Here is a 26,653-nt window from a genome sequence, read left to right as displayed (position 1 = left end):
CCATTTGTGTAACTAAATGATCTTTCCATTGGTGAATGGATTCTAGGTTGAGCCAAGTTAACATGCAGCTGGATGCGCAGTTTTGAATTGAGGAGCAGATGGTTAGCTGGATTGACCATGCTAAATTGTCCCTTATTGTCCAAAGTCTAGGTGTGGTTACAGGGATAGGGCAGGGGAGTGAGCCTAGGTAGCGTGCTCTTTTGAAGGTCCATGCAGACCTGATGGGCTGAATGGCCTCCTGCACTGTCGAGATTCTATGAAACTCCAAATTTGGAAAGTAATTTCCTTAAGTCTGTATTTGTCGCACTTTCAGATTTTCCTGTTCAATTAACTCCTCTGCTTTGTGCAAGATGAGGGCATTCCATAACTTGTTTGAGCCATATCTCCTATCTTGCAGATCAGTCCTATTTTACCATGCACTTGGATTGGATTGGATTTGTTTATTGTCATGTGTACCGAGGTACAGTGAAAAGTATTTTTCTGCAAGCAGCTCAACAGATCATTTAATACATGGGAGGAAAAGGGAATTAAACAAAATTCAAGAAAATACATAATAGGGCAACACCAGATATACAATGTAACTACATAAGCATTGGCATCGGATGAAGCATACAGGGTGTAGGGTTAATGAGGTCAGCCAATAAGAGGGTTATTTAGGAGTCTGGTGACAGTGGGGAAGAAGCTGTTTTTGAGTCTGTTCGTGCGTGTTCTCCGACTTCTGTATCTCCTGCTCGATGGAAGAAGTTGGAAAAGTGAGTAAGCCGGGTGGGAGGGATCCTTGATTATGCTGCCCGCTTCCCCCCTGCAGCGGGAGGTGTAGATGGAGTCCATGGATGGGAGGCAGGTTCATGTGATGGACTGGGCGATATTCACGACTCTCTGAAGTTCCTTGCAGTCCAGGGCTGAGTAGTTGCCATACCAGGCTGTGATACAGCCTGATAGGATGCTTTCTACAGTGCATCTGTAAAAGTTGGTAAGGGTTAATGTGGACATGCCGAATTTCCTTAGTTTCCTGAGGAAGTATAGGCGCTGTTGTGCTTTCTTGGTGATAGCGTCGACATGAGTGGACCAGGACAGATTTTTGGTGATGTGCACCCCTAGGAATTTGAAACTGCTAACCATCTCCACCTCGGCCCCGTTGATGCTGACAGGGGTGTGTACAGTACTTTGCTTCCTGAAGTCGATGACCAGCTCTTTGGTTTTGCTGGCATTGAGGGAGAGATTGTTGTCGTTACACCACTCCACTAGGTTCTCTATCTCCCTCCTGTATTCTGACTTGTCATTATTCGTGATCCGGCCCACTATGGTCCTATCGTCAGAAAACTTGTAGATGGAGTTGGAACCAAATTTTGCCACGCAGTCGTGTGTGTACAGGGAGTAGAGTAGGGGGCTAAGTACGCAGCCTTGCGGGGCACCGGTATTGAGGACTATTGTGGAGGAGGTGTTGGTGTTCATTCTTACTGATTGTGGTCTGTTGGTCAGAAAATCAAGGATCCAGTTGCAGAGTGAAGAGCCAAGTCCTAAGTTTTGGAGCTTTGATATGAGCTTGGCTGTGATCTAAGTACTTCTAAGTACTCCGTAATCTCATCCATAATAATAGACTCAAGTCTTACCAACAACTGAAGACAAGCTAACTGGCTTATAATTTCCTGTCTTCTGCCTCCCTCCCTTCTTGGGGTGTTGCATTAGCCACTTTCCAATCCTATAGGACCTTCCCTGCCTCCAGTGATTCCTGAAAGATCACCACTATCTCCTTCCGAACCCTGGGGTGTAGTCCGTCCGGTCCGGGTGATTTATCCACCTTCAGGCCGTTCCATTCCCCCAGCACCCTCTCCTTAGTTTTGCTTTGTGTTCATGTGTCTTATATATTTGATATGAAGAAACAATCTCAACTGTGTTCCTCTTGGGTTGTTTTGAGCGCATCTGATCTGAATTAAAGTACAGTAGGCCTACAATGACAACACATCAAATTCCGTCTGGAGGAGACATCAGTTTTATCAGCAACTATTTTAATACAGGCAGCAACCTTGGCACAGTGACTGCACTCTTGCCTCGGAGTTAGAAAATTTTGTGTTCCAAGTCCCATTCCAGAGAACATCAAGTATATGCTGATGCTACAATGCAGTATGAGGGGATCCTTCACTGAGACCTTTAAATAAAAGTTCTTGTTTGACCTCTTGGGTAGATGTGAAATCGGGTGACAATGGAAATCAATTATAATGACTGTGCACGTGTACAGATGGAATAGAGGTACAGCAAATAAAGATTTTCATTCACATGATGGCCGTGGAGAACTCGAGACATCTCAAAAACGTCACTGCCAATTATATACTTTTGAAATGTGGTCATCAAGCTTTCCATAGTTGGGTTTTATACAAACCTATGAATGTGCTTGATAGGTTATAACTTGATGGTTATTATTGTGACTTGGGTTACTATATTGAGCCATTCGGGCTCTGTCCTTCAAAATTAGTTTTAATTTCCATAAAATATATTTTTGAATTTTACTCTTTTGTGCCTAGAATCAAGGTCTGTAATACTCCAGCAGAGTTTTAAAAAAAATAATCTTTGGATTACATCCATATACCAGATTGACGTAGATGTACTTGTAAAGGGTTTAAGTGACACACAAGCCATTTATAATGAATATAATCGGCCTTCGAGCAGGAGGCACAGTTCTGGCTGATAGAATCTCAAGTAAACTCTGTCCGTTAAACTGTTGGCTAGCTGAAATTCTCCCCCCTCCCTTTCTTTCCATTCAGTGTATTTAGAAGAATTTCGGTAGATCTAGCAAATTTGGACTGAGCGCTCTCATACAATGAACGCCATTGAGATCTGATTAGAAGGGAAAATAATTGGTTATTAGTTTTGACTTGCAGACTGATTAGTAACGTCACCTGAATAAATTGGAAATGAAGGTCATTAGAAGAACTAGTATTTTTTTGGTAATGTTTTAGTTTTTCACAGTGGACCATTCACACTTGAATGTTGCATTTTAAGCAAAGGGATTTTGTGATCTCCAGCAAAATTTGGGGAGGATATCTTTGAAGACGGCATGAATGTTTTTTGGGGGTAGGGGGCATAAATATGTTATTGTTTTGGCTCATTGATCTGTAATGAGAGCAATTAAAACCACCTGTAATGTAATGATGTAACTATTCAAACTTTTTTGCTTTCAGCATCTTCTACTTATTTGCTTTGAGGATTGAATTTTCAACAAGTGTTGGGATTCAATTTGGGTTTAAAATGACTTGCCCCTTTCTAAATTATTGGTATTGAAGTTTCTTATTTAAAAAAACACCACATTTACCTATCCTTTTAAATTTGGAGTAAAGCTTTGAACTTGGCACGTCAGCAACCTAATGCATTTATTCAGTTTGTCCAATAAAACAAGACCAGTTAAATGCCAACATTGTACTTCATTTGCACGCAAATTAACTTTAATTGAATAAACCAAAGCACTGACATCTGAATGGAGTGCAACCAAAAAAAGTTTGCTATACTGTATTATGGGGGAGGTAGAAAACTTAAATTACCATGTTTAAATGGCAGCTATTAAACGCCTAACTGCTCACCCAATACATCCAGGTCATAGTGGCAAATGCAGCGTTTTGACACTAATTTGCTGTCCTTTTCTCTGATTTTCCTGTCTGACTCCTTAAATGGATTGAAATACTATGATTTTCTTTGCTACTCGACAATGTTGTTCTGCAATTGTCAAATCCTTTTGAGGTCCGGATGAGACAGCAGAGCATGTGCATCATGGTGTCAGATAATGGTTTTCACTTTGGATGTCGGAAGAACACAAGTGGGACTGCTGACTGGTTTTCCTTTTTTCTACTGTAGCCACCGAAGTTGGCCATTCCCTAAATACAAAATGGGGGAACGCAAAGCTTGCAGGTTAAAATGGACAATGTTAACAGCACAAGCAGGCTGCACCAAGCCAATGTGTATTCTGTCTGCTAAGAGAGCAGACAGCACCGAAACAAACATTCCGCATACTAATGAGGCAATCTCCGGGATAATTAACATAGTAATGGAACGATCCCAGGGACAATGGACACAAATGGGGAAGTGATTGCAACAGTGTATGGGAAACTAGACACCCCGGCACCAGCGGGGTTCAAAAACAAAGCACCTGAAGGCCCGCCCAGTAGCCAAGGAACAGCCTCCGTATTGGAGGGATTCAAACATATCGATTGGGAAGAGACCCAATCGATTCCCAGCAGGAAAAGGGTCCGCCCAAAAGGGCGCGAAGCCCTGGCACCTATAAAAGACAGATCCCCCACACAGTTCGTTCTTCTTAACCAGCCCTCCTCTCTGGACCAGCATTTCGACCAGCTTTGCCAAGAAGACCTTGAACGAGAGAGAGGAGAGGTTTGGGACAGAGGCCACCAGCAAGTAAGTCTCACAACGATCGCTACCAGAGATAGACACTCCTGACCCCTTTTAACTAGTACCAACCTGAAGTCTGCAGACCAGAGCAGAGCAAGAGGCCTTGTCCCCTGATCCGGCAGTTCCCTTTGAGATAAGTATTGGTTTATTTAGGGTAGGAATAGTTTAATCCTCTTAGCATGTGCATGGGTAGTATTATAATTGTATTATAATAAACTCAGTTGTTTGAACTTACTAATCGGTGTATGGTTTTATTGCTTTGAACTTGACCTTGAAGCTTGTGGCGGTATCTTAACGGTACCTGGCGACTCCAGAGCTAAGTAACGAAACAGAGCCAAATTGAGTGTTAAGCACACTCACCCAGAACGAGCAACAGTACCAAATATGCAGATACTGAGGCCAAATACCAATACTGCTGCCAAACTGGTTGTGATCAGCTCGTTTGGAGCAGGGATTGAAGCTAGGATTTGCTTGATCTTGATTACTGTGTCACTGCATGGTATATTTGCCCATTTCATAAGCGCAGTTGGTTTTGTTTTTGTATTTGCAAGTGATTGTGACTTTAAACGAGTGATTTCTTTGTCCCAAAATAATGATTGGGCGCTGGCTGCAAGCCACAACACAACAAAAGGTATGTTAGTACTTGAATTGTTACGGAGAGGAAGGGGTTAATTTAAAAGGCCCTGATTTCTCCCCCCTCAACCCATCCATAAATGGAAAGGTGTCTTGATTTATTTACTACTTCAGTGACATATTTCCCAACCTCCGTTTTTGTGTGATCTAATCTCCTATTAATAACCTCAAAGCAAAGGACGAACTCGAAGGGTTAGTTTAGTTGCACACACTGAAATGTGGGAGGAGGGTTGCAACGTAGACCCCTGTGCACTCGTGCAGTACAAGAACTGAAAAGTAAAGTAAAGAAAATAAAGATTTGTGGTATCTTCACTGTAAATGAAAATTTCACATGGGGTCGAAGTCCAATGAAGCATTCCATCTGTTGAGGTTCTTGGGTTCATGGGCACAAAACTGCAGTTGTATAATTTACTTTTCCAGTGGCATTGACTTCACATGATAGGCAAGCAGAGGGAAATTAGTCTTCTGGGCAATGGCACAGAGATCACAACAGAAAAACTGTAGATGAAGTCAGGTATTCTATCTGGGCCCCTTTTCACAGAATCATGAAATTTACAGTGCAGAAGAAGCCCATCGAGTCTGCACGGCCCTTGGAAAGAGCATCCTTCTCAAGCCCACACCTCCACACTATCCCCGTAACCCATTAACCCCACCTAACCTTTTGGACACCAAGGGCAATTTAGCATGGCCAATCCACCTAACCTGCACATCTTTGGACTGTGGCAGTAAACTCATGCAGACACATGTAGACTCTGCACAGACGGTGACCAAAGGTGGGAATTGAACTTGGGACCCTGGAGCTGTGAAGCCACAGTGCTATGTTACCGTGCCACTTTGAGGCTGCTTGTAGATTAGTGACAGACTGAGCTTTGTAGGTCCACAAGGTATAATTTCCAGTTCTACACGCTAGCTTCATGTTACATGATTCACATCTGTCCACCCTTTGACAAGGGAGCTATCCCTTGTCTGGGTCCCCAAAATGGGCAGTTGCCCCACCCATGAATGATTGAAAAGCTGAGTCCTCGATCCCACTAGAAGGATCTGGTTGGCATGCAATGGAGATGGCCTTGCATAGTTCTCTCACTTCTCTGTCTGGGCTGTATCGTAGTGGGTGTCTCTTCAAAAATAACTTTGGGGTCAAAAAGAGACACAAATTCAGCCAATCTAAAGGTTCTGTCCAGTTCTACAATTTTAGAAATAACCATGATGATATCTACATCTATTTTATAAAAAATATACAGGGTGAGGTCTTGGTCCCCACACATGTCCTCATGGCTGTTTTTTATTTGTACATTTTTCAGTTTACAAAGACTGCACCACACTTCATGCAGGAAGATGATCTTGTATTGCTCTGGTTCAATTTTGACGAAGGACATAATATTGGAAAGTTTGGTTGATTTTTTTTTGTTGCAAATTGAAACTTCAAAGATGTTCATCGCTTCCTTTTCTGAGTTTGGCGGTGTGGGAAGGGGAGAGGTCTTCAGACTTGGTGAAAGATGATTATTCTGCTGTTTTCCAGGTGGCACAGTGGTTAGCACTGCTGCTTCACGGTGCCAAGGTCCCGGCTCTGAGTCACTGGTCAGTCTGGAGTTTGCACATACTCCCCGTTTTTAACGTGGGTTTCATCCCCACAACCCAAAGATGTGCAGGGTCGGTGGATTGGGCATGCTAAATTGCTGCTTAATTGAAAAAAATGAATTGGGTACTCTAAATTTTTATTTTTTTTTAAATGCTGTTTCCCATTGTTCCACTGATATATCCACAAGCACAAGGGACTCTTGATTCTGCCTGCCTAAAAGGCAGATTTCTGGCGTAATATTTAAGCATGAAAAGATGACTGATGTGCTGTAAAGCTTGTTTGGGGTGAAAAAAACCTCAATACCACACCTGTTTGAGTGTGCAGTGCCTATTTAAATTGATCTATAGTGGCATTATGTTTTTCCACCTCAACTCCTGCCCCCTCTATAATCTTACCCAAAGGTACTCTTGTAAAAAAGAGAAGAATTCACACTTATGTCCTCGGGTCACTTTGACAGCACTGAATTGCTTTTGAATTATTGCAGCCAATGCTACAAGGCTCCTCAAACTGCAAATGAATAGCTGAACAAACGGTGGTGATGGTTGGAATGTTGTCCAGGATACTGAACTCCCTGTTAATCTTTGAATACTCCAGGTAGGCATTTTTATGCTGACCTGCACAGCCAGCGATGACCTCTGTTTCACACCTGTTCTGAAAACAATACCTCTGCTAATGCAGCATTGGCCAGTACTTTACTGCCATGATTATGGGCTCATGGCCGTGATGAGGCTTGAGCTCCAAACCTTCTAAATCAAGAGGCAATAAAATGTCAGCAACTGAATAATGCAATTGCTTGTTCAGTTCCATAGATTCTAGTACTGCAATTGCTAATCTGAAATCCCTGACCAGCCACAATTAAACTTATCTCAGTTGGTGTTGGTATACAAATGTTCTTGTATTTGTAGTTGGTAATACCATATACACTTGCAATAGTGAGTTTTTTAAAAAACTGCATGCCCTTCAATATTTACGCATTGCACCATCAATGTATCATTGCCTCATACATTTAGTTAGCTATATTTCTCTTTGAAATTGTAAGGGAGATGTATTTCTGGTCAACAGTTGCCTACTACATATTTAAGGTTATTAAAATTCATGTTATCTAAATTGATAGTAATTTTAAATAGGGACTTGACTAATGAGTTTTCTTAACTGTAATCTTGTGAAAATATTATTCCTTTAAGTGCTGAATTGTTCAGTTTTGTTTTGGGGTGGTACTTCAATGCTAAATCTATAATTAGAGGCATGGTAACTTGTATTCATGTTGCATCTTTAACCTAGAAAAATCCCAAGGTGCTTCCCAGAAGTGTTACTGAATACAATTAGGCAGTCATGGATAGAAATGTTAGAGGAGAGATGGCCAAAAGCTTACTCTGAGGTAGGGCTTAAGGTGTTCCTTGGAGGACAGAAGCGAGGCAGAAAGGTTTAAGGAGGCATTTCAGAAGGCCTTGGCAGCTGAAAGCGCAATCAGGAATGGTGGAATGATTGAAATTGGGATGCTCAAGAAGTCAGCATTGGAGGAATGTGGATATCTGAGAGGTGCAGGACTACAGGAGATTACTCACATGGAGGGGTCATAGAATTTACAGTGCAGAAGGAGGCCATTCTGCTCCGGCTCTTGGAACGAGAACCCTACTCAAGCCCTCACCTCCACCCTATCCCCACAACCCAGTAGCCCCACTTAAGCATTTTGGACACCTAAGGGCAATTTAGCATGGCCAATCCACCGAACCTGCACATCTTTGGACTGTGGGAGGAAACCGGGGGAAACTCGCGCAACACTGGGAGAACGTGCAGACTCCACACAGGCAGTGACCCAAGCCAGGAATCGAACCTGGGACCTGGAGCTGTGAAGCAACTGTGAAGGATTTGAAAGCAAGGAAGATAATTTGAAATCCTGGTATTTATTACTAAAGCAGATGATTGAACAAGACCAGTTGGGACACCAGCAAAAGAGCATGTGGGGAATATAGCAGATTGGCAACTGGCCAGGAGTCCACTGAAACATAGGCCTGAGTGAGGGTTTCAGCATCAGGTGAACTGAGGTAGGGGCAAAATTGGGGGATGGTAAAGAATGCAAATGTGTGGTCTTGGGGATAGCATGAATATTTGGTTGGAAGCTAATTCTTGAATTGAAGTTCAAGTAGTCTAATTTGGACTCTCCCTTGCCAGAGGGATGGATCGGTGCCTGGGAAATAGAATTTGTGGTTGAGAAGCAAAATGATGCTGGCAGATTTGAAGGATAAGGAGAATAGTACCTGAAGGGGTGAATTTGGTAGCATAGCGGCTGAATTACTGAACTAGTAACCAGAGTTCAAATCACACCATTGCAGTTTTGAGAATTTGAATTGCATTTACAGATTAAAATAAAAACTGGATCTAAAGTTTGATATCAACTTGACAATGAACTGACTTGATTAATAAGCTGCCACCCTTATTGATTTGACCCACAACAACCGAACTACCATCCATGTGCCAAGAGCGAATCTTTATAATTTCTTTATATCTTGTATAAATTGAAAAGTGAATAACTTTTATAACTTGTATGGAAACATTGGGACCATTTAAAATCAGGTGCGATTTAACAGAGAATCCCATGTCGGGGGTGTTAGCCAGGTGTTTCCCAGCACTGACAGCGCTGAGCACTACACTGCTATTAAACAGAACTCATTTCTGGGGCTAAGCAAGGAACGCCCCACCGAGGCCATACTTAGTCCCATTTCCTCTTGCTTGCCAGTGCAGGAAGAGATCGGGGCACCATTTTTAAATAGCGGCCCGATCTCTAGCCCCCCCCCCCTTACAGTGGTCTGTGGACCCTCCCAACACCCCAACTTACTGATTCTAAGGGAGCCTCTAGCTCACATCCTGTCTCAAGGGCAGGGCATCCCCGACCCAATCCCCTCCGAGTGTGATGCCACCGGGCACCATGGCTCTGTCAGCATGGCAGTGCCACCTGGGCACCCTGACAGGGTGGCATTGCCAGGATGGCAGGGTATCATCTTGCCCACAGCCCAACTACCCAGGGCCTCCAATTGCCGGGAAGACCTATAGTGCCACCCTCGGTCGGCAGCATCCAAATTGCAAGGCCTCGTGACGGGTGTGACGAGGTTGATAAATCTTGAGATTGACCAACTATGTCCCGAGTTGGATGTGACGCGCCCGCTAGATCATGGCCCATGTTTTTAGTTCTTTTTATCTGACCATTAAGATTCCAAGTGGTGGGATACTAAAAGTTATGCAAATGATTTGCACATTTAACTATATACAGCAGGATAAAACAAAGGCTGTGTGATAATTGTGAATCTTCCCATCAAAGGGGTATAGTTTGAGGCTATAGAAGAACAAGTGTTTGGGAGAAGATCATAGAATCATAGAATTTACAGGGCAGAAGGAGGCCATTCGGCCCGTCGAGCCTGCACCAGCCCTTGGAAAGAACACCCTACCTCAGCCCACACCTCCACCCTGTCCCCTTAGCCCCAGCTATGATCATAACGTATGGCCCAGATTTTAAGGGTAGCAGTGAAGGTGCTCACTCCCGACCTCCAAGCTATTGACCAATATCTAGTAGGTTCTCTGGTGCGGATTGCCTTTCCTGACATTAATTTCAATCTAGTGTAGGTCCAGTGGATCTCTGTATATCTGCTTTTCCTGACATTAATTTCAATCGAGTGTAGGTCCAGTGGATCTCCATATATCTGCTTTTCCTGACATTAATTTCAATCGAGTGTAGGTCCAGTGGATCTCCGTATATCTGCTTTTCCTGACATTAATTTCAATCGAGTGTAGGTCCAGTGGATCTCCATATATCTACCTTTCCTGACATAATTTCAATCGAGTGTAGGTCCAGTGGATCTCCATATATCTGCCTTTCCTGACATTAATTTCAATCGAGTGTAGGTCCAGTGGATCTCCATATATCTGCCTTTCCTGACATTAATTTCAATCGAGTGTAGGTCCAGTGGACCTCCATATATCTGCCTTTCCTGACATTAATTTCAGTCGAGCGTAGGTCCAGTGGATCTCCATATATCTGGATCTCATTAAGCAATGTAAGCACCCAATTACATTGAAGACTTCTCAAAATGGCAAACCCGGATTTGAAATGCACTAAGATTCATTTACACTTCTTTTTGTATTAAGAGGACAAAACAAATGATTGTGATAATCATTTAAGTAAACACTGGATCGAAGATATTAGTAGTGACGACTAAAGGTTTGGTCATAGAGGTGGTTTCAAGAAGAACTGAGTATAAAGGTTTGATTCAGAAATTTTAAAGCTTACAGTCTAGATGGCTAAAGGCATGGCTGCCTTGGGACTCAAGTGAGTGAGGGGTGCACATGTGGCCACAGTTAGAGGAATGAAAAGTTATCTAGGATGAGATGAAATGGAGAGAGAAATTGAGTTAATGCGAGTCTTAATTTTCATGAATGCTGCCAGACCTGCTGGGTTTTTCCAGTAATTTCTGTGTTTATGTTCGAACAATTGAGTCAGGGGATGACTAATGCAAGGAAGAAGGAGATGACTAATGCAAGGAAGAAGGTTTGATAAAGCAGATGGGCTGTGTTCAGGAGATGCAAGTGATATGATGAATATGGGGTTGGGAGTCCAAGGTGGCAAGCATTCTCGATGAACCTGAAACAGTGATAGTAGGGGAGTGGAATGGAAGTGGTAGTGAGTTTGTGGCAGGGCTGAAGACTCTGTAACTGGAAGAAATGATAGCTCCTCTAGAAATTATTAATTGTTATTGGACAACATGGGGGAATTTGGGGGGTTGAAAGTAGTAGCGGTAAAGTAAAATAAGTGTCAATTGTAGTACATGTCAAATCTAGTTTGAGTCCCAGCTGCCCCTCCGTCATCTGGTTCTGGTGGCTCCCCTATATCTGCACCTTGGAGTCAACACCCTTGGTGATGCTCCTCAGTGACTGGGACATGCTATGCCGGTGCCATTTCCTGCATCTGTAACATCTGGGACTTCTCCAATCAGTTATGGACATGTTGGAGGATCGTTGAAAATCACAGCTACACCCTATCATCTGCAATAGCTCCAGGAAAATCTGGTCCAGAGTTTCAGCATCTCACTTGAGACCCAGTTGGGGCCTGGGATCCAGCAGACCTCCAACTGCTGTCTCATCTGGGCATTCCTGCCTCCATCTATTGTGCATCAGCAACTGTGTGATGCTCACCAGAATGTGCCCCAGAAGCCTGACCACTGCCCTTGCCCACCGGTGGATGTGTGTGTGTGTCTCTGCGCTGGTGGAGGGATAGGGATGACAGCTGTATCGCAGCTTTTATGGCTGCATCCCTGGAGCTGCTCTCCCGAGGTGTTCTCATGGGAAGCGGGCGTGGGGAATCGCCATGGTGGTGGTGGTGGTGGGGGGGGGGGGGGGGGGGGAGAACCACACATCATCGGTAGTCGTACGCGTGGTTACCTGTGGGGGAGGGGCTGTGGGAGGGGGCTTTGGGGATTGTGCGATACATGGGGGGGGGGGGGGGGGGGAGAGAGAAAGAGAGAGAGGAATGTGGGAGGGGTCCGGCGTGGCTGCGAATGGAGTGGGGATGGCTATGCAGGAGCGTCATAGAAACTTAGAAAGTTTTCCATTAAATCGCACCCCATGCCTTTAGCTGAGGCCACTAAGGGACAGCATGTACAGAAGGAGCAAATGGATCCTTGCCTGGGGCCGGGTAGTGGTTTCCAGAAATGACAGTATAAAGATGGGGAGAGAGGCCATTACTGGAAATGCTTGGGCTACAATTCAATAGGTAAAAGTGGATCAAGAGCTCCTGGGAATCGAGTGCAGCCCCATTCAGCTGACTAATATCGGAAAGAAACCAGGGCACTTAAATAAGGAAAATGAGACTATTTGTGCACTGTCGCCAAGTCTAACAGAAAGCGTTCTTTGTTGCAAAATGACAAGTTGATTCCTTTAATTTATGTACCACTTGGTGCCATTTCCAACTTCAACATACTTTTGTAATGGTGATGTGGAAAATAAAGTAAATGAGTGGTATGAGTATTAATATAAAGCAAAGGATGTCATTAAACTGTTTCATATTGATAATCTGAAGGTATATCACTTCAATAACCATCTAGTAATACAGCTTTAAATTGCTCCTGATCTGTTTCTCAATTCTGCAGTTTTGAGACCACTTCTGGAAGGCCGTCTTTAAACTATTCCATCCTGATCAGGTGTGGACTTGCATTCCTCCAATGTGGGTTTTAAAAAGTACTGAGGCAGCTTAGTTTGTTGTCACACTTGCATTCTTTACACTATATCTCTTGAGAAAAAAGGGTGCTTTTGCCAGCCTGTTAAAACTATCAAAGTAGTCACTGTATGTACTGACTGTACAGGGAAGTGAAGGAGTGTTGTGTGCTTTCCTGCAAAGCGATGCATTTTATAGTCTGTGAATGTAACGATAGTCATGCGGGCTGTTCGTGCAGGAGGCATTGCAAAATCATACAAGTCAAAAAACTATTCTGGCAGTTTTCACCAGTCTCTGGTTTTATAAGGATCCGAGTTGCCTCAGGATTGATTGTGTTCTGCTTTCTGTTTGTGTTCCTAATTGTCGTCTTCATTATGATTCTTCAAAGAAATCCATGCCCACTCTTTTTCCTTGTAATGCAAATAGACATACAGACATTTTGCAGCTTTACTTTTAGCCATTATCATCAGTCTCCATGTTGGATTCATCTGACATGTTGCGCACAGAGGGTGGTAGATCTATATTATAGTCTGGAATCACAGTACAGTGCAGTAGGAGGTCGTTCAGCCTATCCAATCTGTTCAGTTTTTGAAATTTTAATGGTATTCTGCCAACTCTCCTTTCAGAATGAACTGGGCGAGAATCGCAGGGATAGGAACGTAACTTGTTATATTGGAACTTTTTTGGATTAATATAGAATGATGGACTAATGTGTGTTATTGCAGTGAAAGATAATGTGGAAAGAATAGCACCATGGGAATTAAATTGAATCAATGCAGTAATGAGCAGCTCCAATTTGTAATTGTGATTGCACCATGGCTAAATTCGATATGTATCTTGGGAGTAATGTAACTGTCTGTGAGATGAGTTATTCTGAAATTAATGTTCATTTGAAACCATAATAAATAAAGAGTTGAGCATAAAGTTAAAATAAATCATGGCTGGGAGCGGAGAACTGGAAGCAGAATAGTGGAATTTTGTTCCAGCAGCATGATTTGAAGGTTGAGTTTAAGATGAAATGCTATATGATTAACCCTAAATTAAGTAGTGTGAGAGGAGGCTTGGATGGGAGCATAATTGCTGGAGTGTCAGTCCGCACCTGATCAGGATTCAATAGTTTAAAGACGGCAGTTTCAAAAAATTGCAGAATCGAGAATCTGATGAATTGAAGCTATATTTCTAGATGGGTTTAGTGAAATGGCTTGCTTCTCTGCTCTACATGCTGTACAATGGCAGAGGAGGAACCCAAGAAGGTGAACAAGTTTACCACGAGTAAATTGTCTTCGATTAATTTCTGCTAATCCATGGTGAAAGATGGTTCAATTTTAAAAATCCGCTGTATAAATATTGCCACATCGCCCAGCATCGAATGGTGCTGCAGAAAGTAGTGCAGAAATTGTGAACAAGTCTTTGCAGCAGTACTTACTCAGCAACAAGCTGTGCAGTAATTTCCATGTTTCTCTTCAACATGGGTTAAACATCTTTCTGTTCTCTTAAGGAATAATCCCACAGCCTACAACAGGTTGGTCACTTCCAGTTTGTGTCAACGCTTAACCTAGGATCTTAGTTTGCTTAACTGTGGCATCAATAGAAAAGAAGAAAGCAAGACAAAGTGAATGAGTCGCAATGCACCTGGCATGAAATGAGAGTTCAGTGCTGGTCAGAATGTCATGGTGAAAAACCGCTGACGAGATGAGAAGTCTGCGATTATACAGTTGATTAGAGTTGATGGCACAGCAGCATATTGGTTAGCACTGTTGCTTCAGAGCTGTAGATGCAATGTTCAATTTGCGGCTTGGGTGACTGTCACTGTGGAGTATGCACGTTTTCCGCGTGTTTTCTCCGGTTTCATCCGACAAATCCCGAAACATGTGCTGTTCGGTAATTTGGACTGAATTCTCCCTCTGTGTACCAGAACAGGGGCCGGAATGTGGAGAATGTGGGGCTTTTCACAGTAACTTCATTGCAGAGTTAAGGTAAGCCTACTTGTGACAATAAAGATTATTTTATTATTATTATAAAAGAGACTTGGCGCAGTCGCATATCTCGTGAAGATCGGAGAGAGACTCCGTCAGTGTCATGTAGATCAGTTGCTTGAATTAGAAAATCTAGGGTGAGCATGGTAAACCGTCCATTCTCCAAATACTTCCTGTAGCCCAAAGCGAAATCCGAGAGAAAGTGAAAGCCGCTAAGAAACTGACAGTTTGACAGCATCAACTGAATCTACTGGGAGACCAAAGTGAGTCAGGGTCTTTGATTAAGATGAATCAATCAATGCCACAGTGCCAACTGTCAAGTGGAATTGGTCGCCAAAGTTTAAATTTGACACAAAGAGTTTGAGGATGCAGAGTGATGCCAATAGAAATGGAAGGTGATAGCCTTATCGAGAGAGGAAGAAGCCAACTGGATTCATTGAAAGTATGTAGGAAGAAATGAGAAAAGTTATTTTCATTATTGTCAATTATATTTTTTGATTAACAGGCACTGGTGTTATGAAAACGTGAACCTATAAATTATTTTGCAGGTTTTGGTCATCGGAATTGATTGATTACAGTAAAAACAATCAAAAGCAAGTATTATTGATACTGGTTTCATATTGTATTCTGGAAAATGATTGTCTGTACCTATACCATTTTAAATTACAGAGGGGAGGGAATGTAATGTGGAGCCCTCCCTGGGGAGGTGTAAATAATGGTAGTTTAATAATTACTGCTAGCTGCGAGCCCACATGTTAATCTTTTCTCTCAACTGCTTTACTGTTGAACAAATGCTTATTTTACTTTTCAGTACTGTTTGTGATCCTTGGATCTTTGCTCCAATATAATCTCCTCCCTTCACCTTTTCAGCACTGTTGTTGCTGGCTGCCTAAAAGGCGGCTGTGAGGCTGCAAAGTAAATAAAATGCAGCTGTTGCCTTCCGATGCCAAAACCCAGCTACGAAGAGGTTTTCACTGCTGTCTTCCCAGATGGGGACTGGCATTTTTCTGAATGCTCAGTTTGCTTGTACCCTAGCGATATTTATGTTTTCAGAATTTCTGGCCCCTGAACAGACTGTAGGTTGTCCACTGTGAGCCTGAAACATTCTGAATTATTATTTGGAAATGTCTTTGCAGCTCTCTATTTTGAGCAAGTAGAGGATTTCCTGGGGTCAGTGACTCTGGATTGACTCCAAAGTCTCTGTTACAATCATCACCCACTTTAGAAGGGAGCTCTGAGTACTTGCTCCTTCCTACTCGCACCACTAGAATGGATATGAAGGGAAGGCACCCCATACTGGAAAGTACTCATTTCTAAATAAACCCAAGCTTGATTCACATGTTTAATTTCTGTGTGCAACTGCAGGAGAAAGTGAGACCATACCTTCTGTGCAAGTTTTCAAATTAATTTTGTGAATGTTCTTCAGGGAAGTAACATGAAGAAGCTTGTATGGAATTTGCCTGACCACGTTGCTAGTTCAGCTATTTCAAACCAAAAATGTAACTGGCCATTTTTTGTTGCTACTTAGTGTCAAATGTGAAGTAGTTTAGGTGTCAACTCAAAACTAGTCATATGTGTATTGGAAACTGGAGTTGCATTGTCTGAATGCAGTAAATAATGTCCAGGAGGTTGTATTGCACCATCTTTTGCACTGGCTGTACTGCAACTTTTTAATAACAAAGCATTAATGTTGGCTTATGCTCACATGAGCACCCTTTTATAATATCAAATTAAGTGGTATTGATGGAAATGCCTTTTAAATATTTGAGTAAATAAGCGGAAATTACAAGTGAGTCAAGATCTTCGCAAGAGTGTGAAATGATATCATAGAATTCTAAGAATAATTGGTCTCTCTCAGTTTTTCTCATAATTATCCAGTTGTACTCTTAATTATCCTGAACAAGTTTAGGTTTTCTGAATGAATTTTTAAAAAGGAAGAAATATTGAATTTGTGCAAAGTGGAACAGAGAATTTAATAGAACAAACACCAGTCCTTTAAATGTAGATCAAGAAAACTGCTAAATGCCAAGATCTAGACTTGGGTGCACAGGCAAAATTTAAGAATATGGGGCGGGATTCTCCAATAATGGGGCAATGTCCCCACGCCCATGAAAAAACAGCTTTTTCTTGAAAGTCCGGGGTAATTCTCCGTTTTTAAGGGGCCTTGCAAGGCCCCAGAGTGCTCCATGCAGCTCCAGCTGCCGATACAGGGCCCTGCACTTCCGGCCGCATGTCCGTGCATGCGCGTGGCGGCTGCCTGCAGTGCCGGCCCCATGCGACATGGTGGACCCACAAAGCGGGCCGGCAGCAAAGAAGTATTCTGCCGATCTGTAGCCCCCGATTGCGGGCCTGGCCGTCATGGAGGACCACCCCCCCCCCCCCCCCACTCCTGGTGACAGATCCCACCCCCCACCAGGATGGCCACCGCACCCGCGACTCCGAGCTCCCGCCGGATGGCACCATACGTGAACCACGCCGGTGGGAACTTGGTCGGTCATCCGCGGAGAATCGGCGCAGGGGCGTGTCGACCGCGTGACTGGTGGCGGTTCTCCAGTCGCCGGATAATCGCGCGAAGGCGTCGCGGGTCCAATTCTCAGCCCTGCGCCGAGCGCGATTGCAGCGCGGAGGGTCGGAGAATCCCAGCCAAGGAGTTTTGTGAACTGTGAGGAGGATAGTGAAAAAACAGCCTCCAGTTTTTAAAAACAATTTCCAAATACAAGATGGCAAAATTCAAATCATTCCAATTTGTGCGAAATGCAGACTTTGCTGATGACCAGTGGCAGCTACAAAAAGGATTTTAAGATAGTGCTGATTTTGGAACAGAATCCCTTGCAAAAAGGATTTTAAGATTGTGCTGTTTTTGGAACAGAATCTCAAGCAAAAAAGTTGCTGTCCCAAAATTGAGCAAATTAAAATTAAAGTCATATCATGGCATTTCACCTAGATATCTGTGTGTTGACTATTGAATTTCTGAAAATATGCTTTTGAACATGCATGACCTGCTTGTTTGGCGGTCTTGAATTATTCCCATAACTATTTTGCATCTATTTGTCAGCCAAGTTTGTAAAATGACTGGGTTACAATTGCCTTCACCTTTTCGCCTTTGTGTTTGTATCCAGCAAAGAAAGTTTCTCTTTCTGGAAAGTGTGGCTCAGAAGTCAAGTCAGTTTGCAGCAATCTGTCTAATCGCTAATTGATGTCGCAATGATGTGCACCACGACTTCTTTCGGAGTTTGTGCCTGCCTTGTGGAATGGATCTAAGTTAGTTTCATTTTGCAGTCATGCTGGAGAAGGCTGTTTTCCAGAATTGAGATGAAAGCTCATTGGAGTAAAAGGGAAAACGCTCACCTGCTTTCAGATGGCCTGGGGAGACCTTGGCATTCTACTGATGAATCCAAAACTAGTGGACGTGTTCCAATTCCAACCATGATGTTGAACTTGAATAACATGAAAAAAAGACTGTACATTTAGTTTAGTTTTTTTTTCCCAAGTAGAGTTTGAACACACGACATTAAAGATGCTAGTTGTGTTTCCAATTAGAAGTCCAAACAGATTGATCTTTTTTTAAAAATTAGTCATGGAATGTTATTATGCTAACTTCGTGAAAAGAGTACAGAAGTGAAGGGGACAGAAGTTGGCACACTTGGGAGTCAATCATGTTCTTAGCAGCCATATGGAGAAATTCTCTTGAATTTTGTTGTTAGCAAAAGAGGAAATATGTACACATGACATTTGTTTGTGCATCATTGGCTGTGAAATTGCTGAGCACAAATTGGAAAGCTTGCCTCTCAGTTCCCCAAGTTGATTATGGGGCATTGTTGTTACAAAATTGTCATATTTTGTTTTGTGATACGAGTTGCTGTACTAAATTTAAATTGCTGCAGGGCTGTCCCAGTGGTTCCTTTTTAAAAAATGGTGCAGATACGGTGGCACCCTGTAAAATCCAATCCATCTGTGCAGAGCAAACATTAGTGAGCATCACAGCAACTCTTCATCAGTTTACCTGCAGCGTAGAAGGTTTTTGCTTCTAAAGAAAAGCCGCAGGAGGAAAAATAAAGTAGTCTATTGTGCCATTTCGGTTATGTTGTAGGTGGCACAGTGGTTAGCACTGCTGCCTCACAGCGCCCGGGACCCAGGTTCGATTCCAACTTTGGGTGACTGTGCGAAGTTTGCACGTTCTCCCAGTGTCTGTATGGGTTTCCTCCGGGTGGTCCTGTTTCCTCCCACAGTCCAAAGATGTGCAGGTTAGGTGAATTGGCCATGAAAAATTCACCTCCTGTCCACGGTAATGGGGATAGACCGCGAGAGTGGGCCTGGGTAGGGTGCTCTTTCAGAGGATTGGTGCAGACTCAATGGGCCGAATGGCCTCCTGCACTGTAGGGATTCTGGCCTCCTGCACTGTAGGGATTCTGCGCTGTAGGGATTCTATCATTATGAAGTAAATGGCAATAACATGGAGGTAATTTCAGTTAAATTGACATCGAGTTATGCATTTTTTGGTCTACACATGGAAAAATCCAGCTTTGGCTGAGGCTTAAAAGTGCAGTGGGAAGAAAATCTGTAAGCACCAATGAACAGTCAGATATTGTTGGCACCATGTACTGGCTATGTGAAGCTTCACTGAAGACAATGGTATACTTCCGGGCACTTTTTATTTGCTTCAGCTGAACTAGATTCTAAAACCATGCGAATTGATCTGTATATTTAAAAAATAGAAAACAATAAGGTATATGATTTTAGTTTATGCACATTCCATTTCAGATGCCTTCGGATGACCCAATACTTGCTTTCAACTCCAAGCAATTAATTGCTTGTTGAGGTTATTTTTTAAAACTCAGAAACTGGAGGTGTCTTTTAGCATTTGAATTTTGGAGCAGAGATCGAGAAATCTCGTGACCAATGAAAGCTTAAAAGTAATGAGGCCAATTATGGTTCAGCTTGTAAGTGGTACGTTCACTGCTACTTAAACTGTTGTAATGAATCAATATTATTTTTTTCCTATTGGCTTTTAAGCCACATCATTCTTCCAAATGTGGGATCTTGTGCCACCACTTTCCCATTTGTTCACACCAGGCTGATCTTAACTAGCTAATGGCCAAAGATCAAAGAGTCCAATTTGGCTATGGATTGTAAGTTTGCGAGGATATTGTTTCATCAGAACCCCTTTAACCAGTTGCATTCACAGTGCTTGCGGGGGGGGGGGGGGGGGGGGGAAGGGGCGGTGGTACATCTTCTGACATTTTATGCACTCTTTGGTATGGTAATGCAGTGGTTACGTTACTAGATTAACAACCCAGAGATTAGGAGTTTAAATCCTATCATGTCATGAGAACAATATCCGCAAAAGCTGTCAAATTATTGATGAAACCGTTATTTCATAAAACATGCTTCAAGAAAAGGACCCTGCAATTTATGTTCTGTTGACTGTGCCTGAATCACATGAGATGGTTTAATGCACTCCTGAATTTACCTAGCAACTTGTCCAATTGTGCAAACAATTGCAATGCAGCCTTGCCACCATTGCCTGCAATCACATTAGTGAAGAAATAAATACCAAGACGGTCAGTAATGCCTGGATTTCATTCAGTTTCTTTTTGCACCAAACTATCTGACTATACTCTGTTATTTGACTATTCCTTTCAGCAATATCTGAACAGTGCAATATCTGCACCTTGAGGATATTTAAGTTTCTGTATGCATCTTGTATTGAGCATTAATCTTATGATGGTCTCCACTTGCTTTCAGAGTTTCCATATAGTTCTGTGTGTCAGTAAATGCCTGCAGCTGGTCATTTTGGTTCCTGCCAGCAAGTAGAATTGACTGAATTTGTTCATTGGGAAAAGTAGTATGTTATATTGCCTTAAGAACCTCATCATTTATTGCATCTTAGCAGGAATGATATTTGTAGAACCAAGTTCTTGACATAGGTCAGTGAACGTACTTTCTGTTATTACACTAATTGGCCAGTCAGTGTTTGCTGTCAACGTAATGGTTGACCGAAAATGAAGCAGTTGGTGCTTTATTTATGCACAAATTGCATCTTTATAGGTTAAATGTGAATATCCGAATGTCGCATCTGAATTGGGATGCACTCTGCCTTTAGCTTTGCAAATGCAGCATCATGCCGTCTGCCTCAACATTGAATGGCATGAAGTTGCTGCATTTGCATGGTAGCTATCAAGTAACCTTAACATGGAAAGTTGTGATTTCAACAGCAAGATAGGTTGGAAGATATATGATAGAAATGTATTTACCGTATCTAAAGCCTTCCATGATTTTTTATAAAGAAAAATTATAGTGGGAAGGATCTGTAACCAGCGGACATGAATTCAAGGTGACTGGCAGAAAAACCAGACCATGCAAGAAAATGTATTTGCACCGTAGGTGTTTTCTCTTCAAATGAACTGGGGTGGACTCAATGGGTTGAATGGCCTCCAGTGCTGTATTTTTTAGCAATAATAATAATAATCACATATTGTCACAAGCAGGCTTCAGTGAAGTTACTGTGAAAAGGAAAGGTCACCACATTCCGGCGCCTGTTCGGGGAGGCCAGTACGGGAATTGAACCCGCGCAGTGGCGCTTCAACATATAGCATTCGCCTTGTGATATGTTTCTTTAAAAACTTGTATTGGGGAAACTTCAAAGCAAAACCTGCAGTGCCTCAATGTTTCAATATGAGGTTGGTTTTTGGAGAGTAATTGTTATGATTTGTACTGATTGTGGTATTCTCGTGGGAAACTAATATTTAGGCACATAAAGTCAGACAAGACTTGAAGCAATAGCACACGAGTCCTCAAATTTAAAAGGAAATTTGTAGTTGGACAACTCAACCCAGTTACTTCTGTAAACATTTTAAAATCTTGCCTTAAAATGGAGGCATGGGAAATGTTGGCAGTCTGTCTACTTACTATCAACAGCACAAACACTGGTACAGCTGTTTTAATTGGACATCTCTAAGTGACTAACTGAAGAGAGACTCGTGGGTTTTCGTCTATAAAAATCATGGTACTCTTAACAAAATGATTTGATTGTTTAATTTCTTTCATTCAAATAAATTGATCACACCAGTCAGAATTTTTACAACTTGATGTACTGTCTGGTTTTTAAATTTGTTGAGCCAGTTCTGTCACACGATCACTTGTGCATTGTCCTTGTGACGTTCTTGACTCAATTCTTTTTAGATATTACAAAGCTGTGTGGGAGAAAATCTTACCAACGGCGATGATGGTTACCAGTGCAGGAAGGAGATATAAAATTTCTGCGAACAGTGACATTATTACCAAACTAGTAATCCAAAGGGCCCAGCAAATGTTCCACAGTTACCAAGTTCAAATCCTACCACAGCAGCTGAGGGAATTTACCTTTAATTAATATGGATTAAGAAGGCAGTCTCCATGATGACCATGAAACCATTGTTGATTGTCGTAAAAACCCATCTGGTTTACAAATGTGCTTTGGGGAGAGAATCTAGTGTCCTTGCCCAGTCTGGCCCTCTTGTGACTCTAGAAATGTGGTTGACTTTTAACTGCAGTCTGAAATGTTCTAACAAGTTATTCACTTGCAACAGAATGCCACTGGGAAATCAAAATAAGAATGAAACTGGACAAACCACCTAGCATAGACCCAGGTACTGGAAAATACAATACAATCAACCCCGCAGAGCCATCCTCGTTAGGATCTGGGAGCTTTTGCCAAAATTGGGGAGAGCTGGCCCACAAGTCAAACAACAGCCTGACCTAGCCGGACTCTCTCTCTGAATCACAAGTTGCACTGAATTTCCATACTCTTCTGTCACCATCACTGGGTATGCCCAATAGAGTTGGTGGCACACGAGGGAGGGGCGTGTCTGAGTCCTCAAAATTGATTTCAGACCCTTTTGAGTTTCATGGCATTGTGTCAAACAAGGGCAAGGAAGTTTCCTGCTGATTAACACCTACCACCCTCCTTAGCTGATGAATCACCGTTTGGAAGAAGTGGAAGAGTCGCACGAACACCGAATATATTGTGGATGTTGGTGGAGATTTTTCATGTCCATTGCCAAGAGTGGTTTAGAGGCACCACTACTGACGGGGGTCCTGATAGACATGCATGTTATACTGCGGCACATGTTGACTTACGAACAATTATTGGGAGAAACCTGCCTCACCTCTTCCTCACTAATCCAGTTGTTGCAGGTGCATCTGTTCTTGACAGTTGAGTCACCACCACAGTGCTGTAGAGATGAAGGGCATCCTCCATGTTGTGTGGCACTACCACCATGCTGAATGGGCTAGATTCTGAACTTGTCTAGCAGCTCAAAGCTGACCGAGAGGCGTTGTGAGCCACCCCACCAGCAGCAATGTTGTATTCAACCACCTTGGCAACGTCCTGGCCTGGCATAACACTCGCTGCACCATTGCCAGGGATCAATCCCTAGTCAGTATAAAGAGTGCAGGAGAGCATACCAGAAGCAGGACCAGACATCTAAAAACGAGCTACCAACCTGGTGAAGCAACAGAACAGGACTACATGCATTCTAAACTGAGAGAGCAGCAGGAACGAGAAAGCAGAGCAATCCAACAACCAACTGATCAATGTTTTGCTGCATCCCATTGTTTAATTGTCCAGGAATATTTACAACTAACAGGAGGTGGAGGCTCCTAAATCTTTCAGGACAGGTGGTGGTGGGTTGGGGGAGCCAAACACGTGGTGCAAAATACAAGACTGAGGCATTTACAGTCGTCTTCAGCCTGAAGTGCTGAATGGATGATCCATCTTTTGTCTCCAAATGAAGTGCCCAACATCCGGAAAGCCAGTTACCAGCCAATTTGAACTGTGGAGTGAATCAAGTCGTTGAAGGTACTGGTGATAGTACAGCAAAGAATGTGGGCCCAGGCAATGGCACTGCTGTAACGTTGGAAAGTTTGGGCCACATATGTAGCGGTATGGGTACCGCTTGGCTGGGTAAGTGAACGCACAAAACTAGCAAATGGATTTCTGCATCAGCAAATGCATCTTCATTTGAAGAGGATACTTTCTAAATGGTGACAATCCAGAAACATCTGTGGGCCCTGTACCTGTTCATGAAATTTTAACTAAAGATTCCGAGTGGAAGACTACATTTGATATCTACAATACAAGAGGTTACAGCATGTGCTTCAGCTCCTCAAAGCTCTGGTTAGAACATACACTTGACATACAGCGAGCATGCCAACTTGACTGTGGAAATGAACTGTGGATTGACCAGAATGATGGCCTGGACTCTGAGGCTTGCATTACGAGGAGAGATGATACAAACTCTGTTCATATTCCCTGGAATTTAGAAGGTCGCATATACCTAATTCTGATGGCTGGGGAGCATACGTTTTGGGGGCATTCTAAAAAATTACAGCCAGACATTTCATCAGTGAAATTAGAAACTGCGTGGCCAATTGTTAAATTTTAAATCGAAGCTTGGTTTGGTTTTTAAAAAGAAAATCAATCAATCACTGTAGCACAGTGGTTATCACAGTTGCTTCACAGCTTCAAGGTTCCAGGTTCCATTCCCGGCTTGGGTCACGTCTGTGCGGAGTCTGCACGTTCTCCCCGTGTCTGCATGGGTTTCCTCTGGGTGCTCTGGTTTCCTCCCACAGTCAAAAGATGTGCAGATTAGGTGGAGTGACCATGCTAAATTTCCCTTGGTGTCCATAAAGGTTAGATGGGGTTACGGGGTTAGGGTTGAGGTGTCGCTTAAGTAGGGTCCTCCTTCCAAGGGCTGGTGCAGACTTGATGGGCCGAGTGGCCTCCTTCTGCACTATAAATTCTATGATCAATCGTATTACGGACAAAGGCAGGTATACATATTTAGGTCACAGATCAACCACATTTGCATTGAATGGCAGTGTGCACATGAGGGGGTGTTGGTGGTAGTACTCCTGTTTCTATGTTACTGGAGTATCCCATGAATGTCACCTTTAAGATTGGGAAGTACAATTTCTCTAGGCTTTCTTGCTGAGCCTCGTGGCACCTTTGTGACTGGTGACCAGAACTGGACACCACATGCAAGTTATAGTCTGACTAAAGTATGGTGGTTTTATTTGTCAATATACTAAGACCTTCAAAGTGCTGTTTTGTTTTTTTGTTAGAAACTTTACTGGTCCCAACACTGATGCCTGGTATTTTATTCCACTTGGTTTTGGTGTCAGTTTGGGCTTTAACATCCAAATTTCACTTCAAATCTTTATGCTTTGTATCAGGTTACAGCATCAAAATTTAACAAGAATATGTTAAACCTAGTCTATAATCTATGGAGTCTACTAAAGGGCTAAAATCAAATATCAGCAATTCACCTGTTAATTATAACTACCCCACCAATAGCTTCATTACCTTTACTTAATTTTCATGGTGTTTTCAAGACTGTTCTTGCACTTTCATATATTTAATTTTAGTACAGTAAGGAAACTGATGTGGAAGCTATTGATAGAGTAAAATAATTTCAGTCTATGGTGGAAAGAAGCAAAGCAGTGGTGGAGTTAGGTTTGGAGAGTAATAAGGCAATCAAACTAATGGAGACAGGTGCCAAATAAATGTGTACTTAAAATATAGGTGATACCACGCATTTCTCAGTCTGAAGTCTGGTCATTTGAATCTTAATAGATTAATTTCGGATCCTGTAAATCAAGATATGTCTGAATGATGATGATTAGGTGGGAGGTGTGGTAGCTCTAACTTCCTGTCCCACTATTTTTTTTTTAAGAAACTTAAATTTTTATAACACATTTCGCAACTCAATGGCTCGAGTCCTTTGCAGCCAATAAAGTACCGAATATCGTCAGCGTTAATGGAGCAAACACAACTTTGGGGCCAGTTTTACAAATGCATCATTGTCCCAATAGGTCTACCACGTGGACGAGGCTCCCTGCCAGTAGTATACATTCCTAAGGTTGACGCTGTATTAAATTTTTTAAAAAAGAACATTCTTGAAGTTTGAAATAAATACAGAAAGCTGTCATTGATGTTCCCAAGCCCCCTAATCCATTGTGCCTCTGCCAGTTCTTTTAGTAGAGCTATACACTTAGTCTCACTCCCACAGTCTGATACACTGTTACCCACATGAGTACTTCCCCAATTCCCCTTTGAAGATTGCTGTTGAATTTCCTTCCACCACCCATGCAGGCATTCCAGATCACTACAACTTACTCTGTTTTATCTTTTTTTTTAAATTAATATTTCCTCACATCATCCCTGGTACTTTTGTCTATCTGTGACCTTTTGTTACTGACCCTTCTGCCACTGGAAATAGTTTCTTATTTATTCTATCAAAACCATTCATGGTTTTTAAGCACCTTTTGTGAAATGTTAACTTTTTACAGATGTTGCTGACATGCAGTATATTTCTAGCATTTATTTCTAGCATTTTGATTTAATTTGATTCGAAATGGCTTGTATCTGCAACTAGAAGCAGTACAGTTTAATTCTGAAAGCATACAATATGCTTGGGTTAGGCTTTTTAGTTTCCAATCTGTAAATCTCTGTACCCAAGTCCAACCAATAATTCTTTCAGCTTTGCAATATAAACTGGAACAAATATAACACAAGTTGGTAAATCAACTCTATTGTACTGCTGCTGCCTTTGGGTATAATCTGGCAAGTTAACAATGTTTGTTCAGAACATCTATTTTCCTTCGTGATGGCCAAATCATATTTATTGAGAATTTTACACTTGATGAATGATGGGGAATTTACTTGGTACATTAAAGATTCTATTGGCTTCTATTTGACATACTCTAGTTAAAAGGAAAGATTCTACATGTTTTGTTGTAAGTTCCAGTTTATGAGACTTGCTGCAGCATTGCAAAAGATCCCATTTCATCTGTCCTCTTCATCCTAAATGTTGGACAATATTGTAG

The 26,653-nt window shown here is 42.3% G+C and overlaps 1 protein-coding gene across 7 annotated transcripts in view; it reads left to right on the top strand.

Annotated features, from left to right (window-relative positions):
- Positions 1-26,653, top strand: part of mllt3 (MLLT3 super elongation complex subunit) — a 164,820-nt gene that overhangs the window by 42,337 nt on the left and 95,830 nt on the right. The gene's annotated exons all lie outside the window — the stretch shown is intronic.

Source organism: Scyliorhinus canicula, chromosome 8, assembly GCF_902713615.1.
Source record: "Scyliorhinus canicula chromosome 8, sScyCan1.1, whole genome shotgun sequence".
Classification (NCBI taxonomy): domain Eukaryota; kingdom Metazoa; phylum Chordata; class Chondrichthyes; order Carcharhiniformes; family Scyliorhinidae; genus Scyliorhinus; species Scyliorhinus canicula.
Note: the sequence above shows the minus strand (reverse complement) of the source record. Positions and strands in the feature narration are given on the sequence as shown.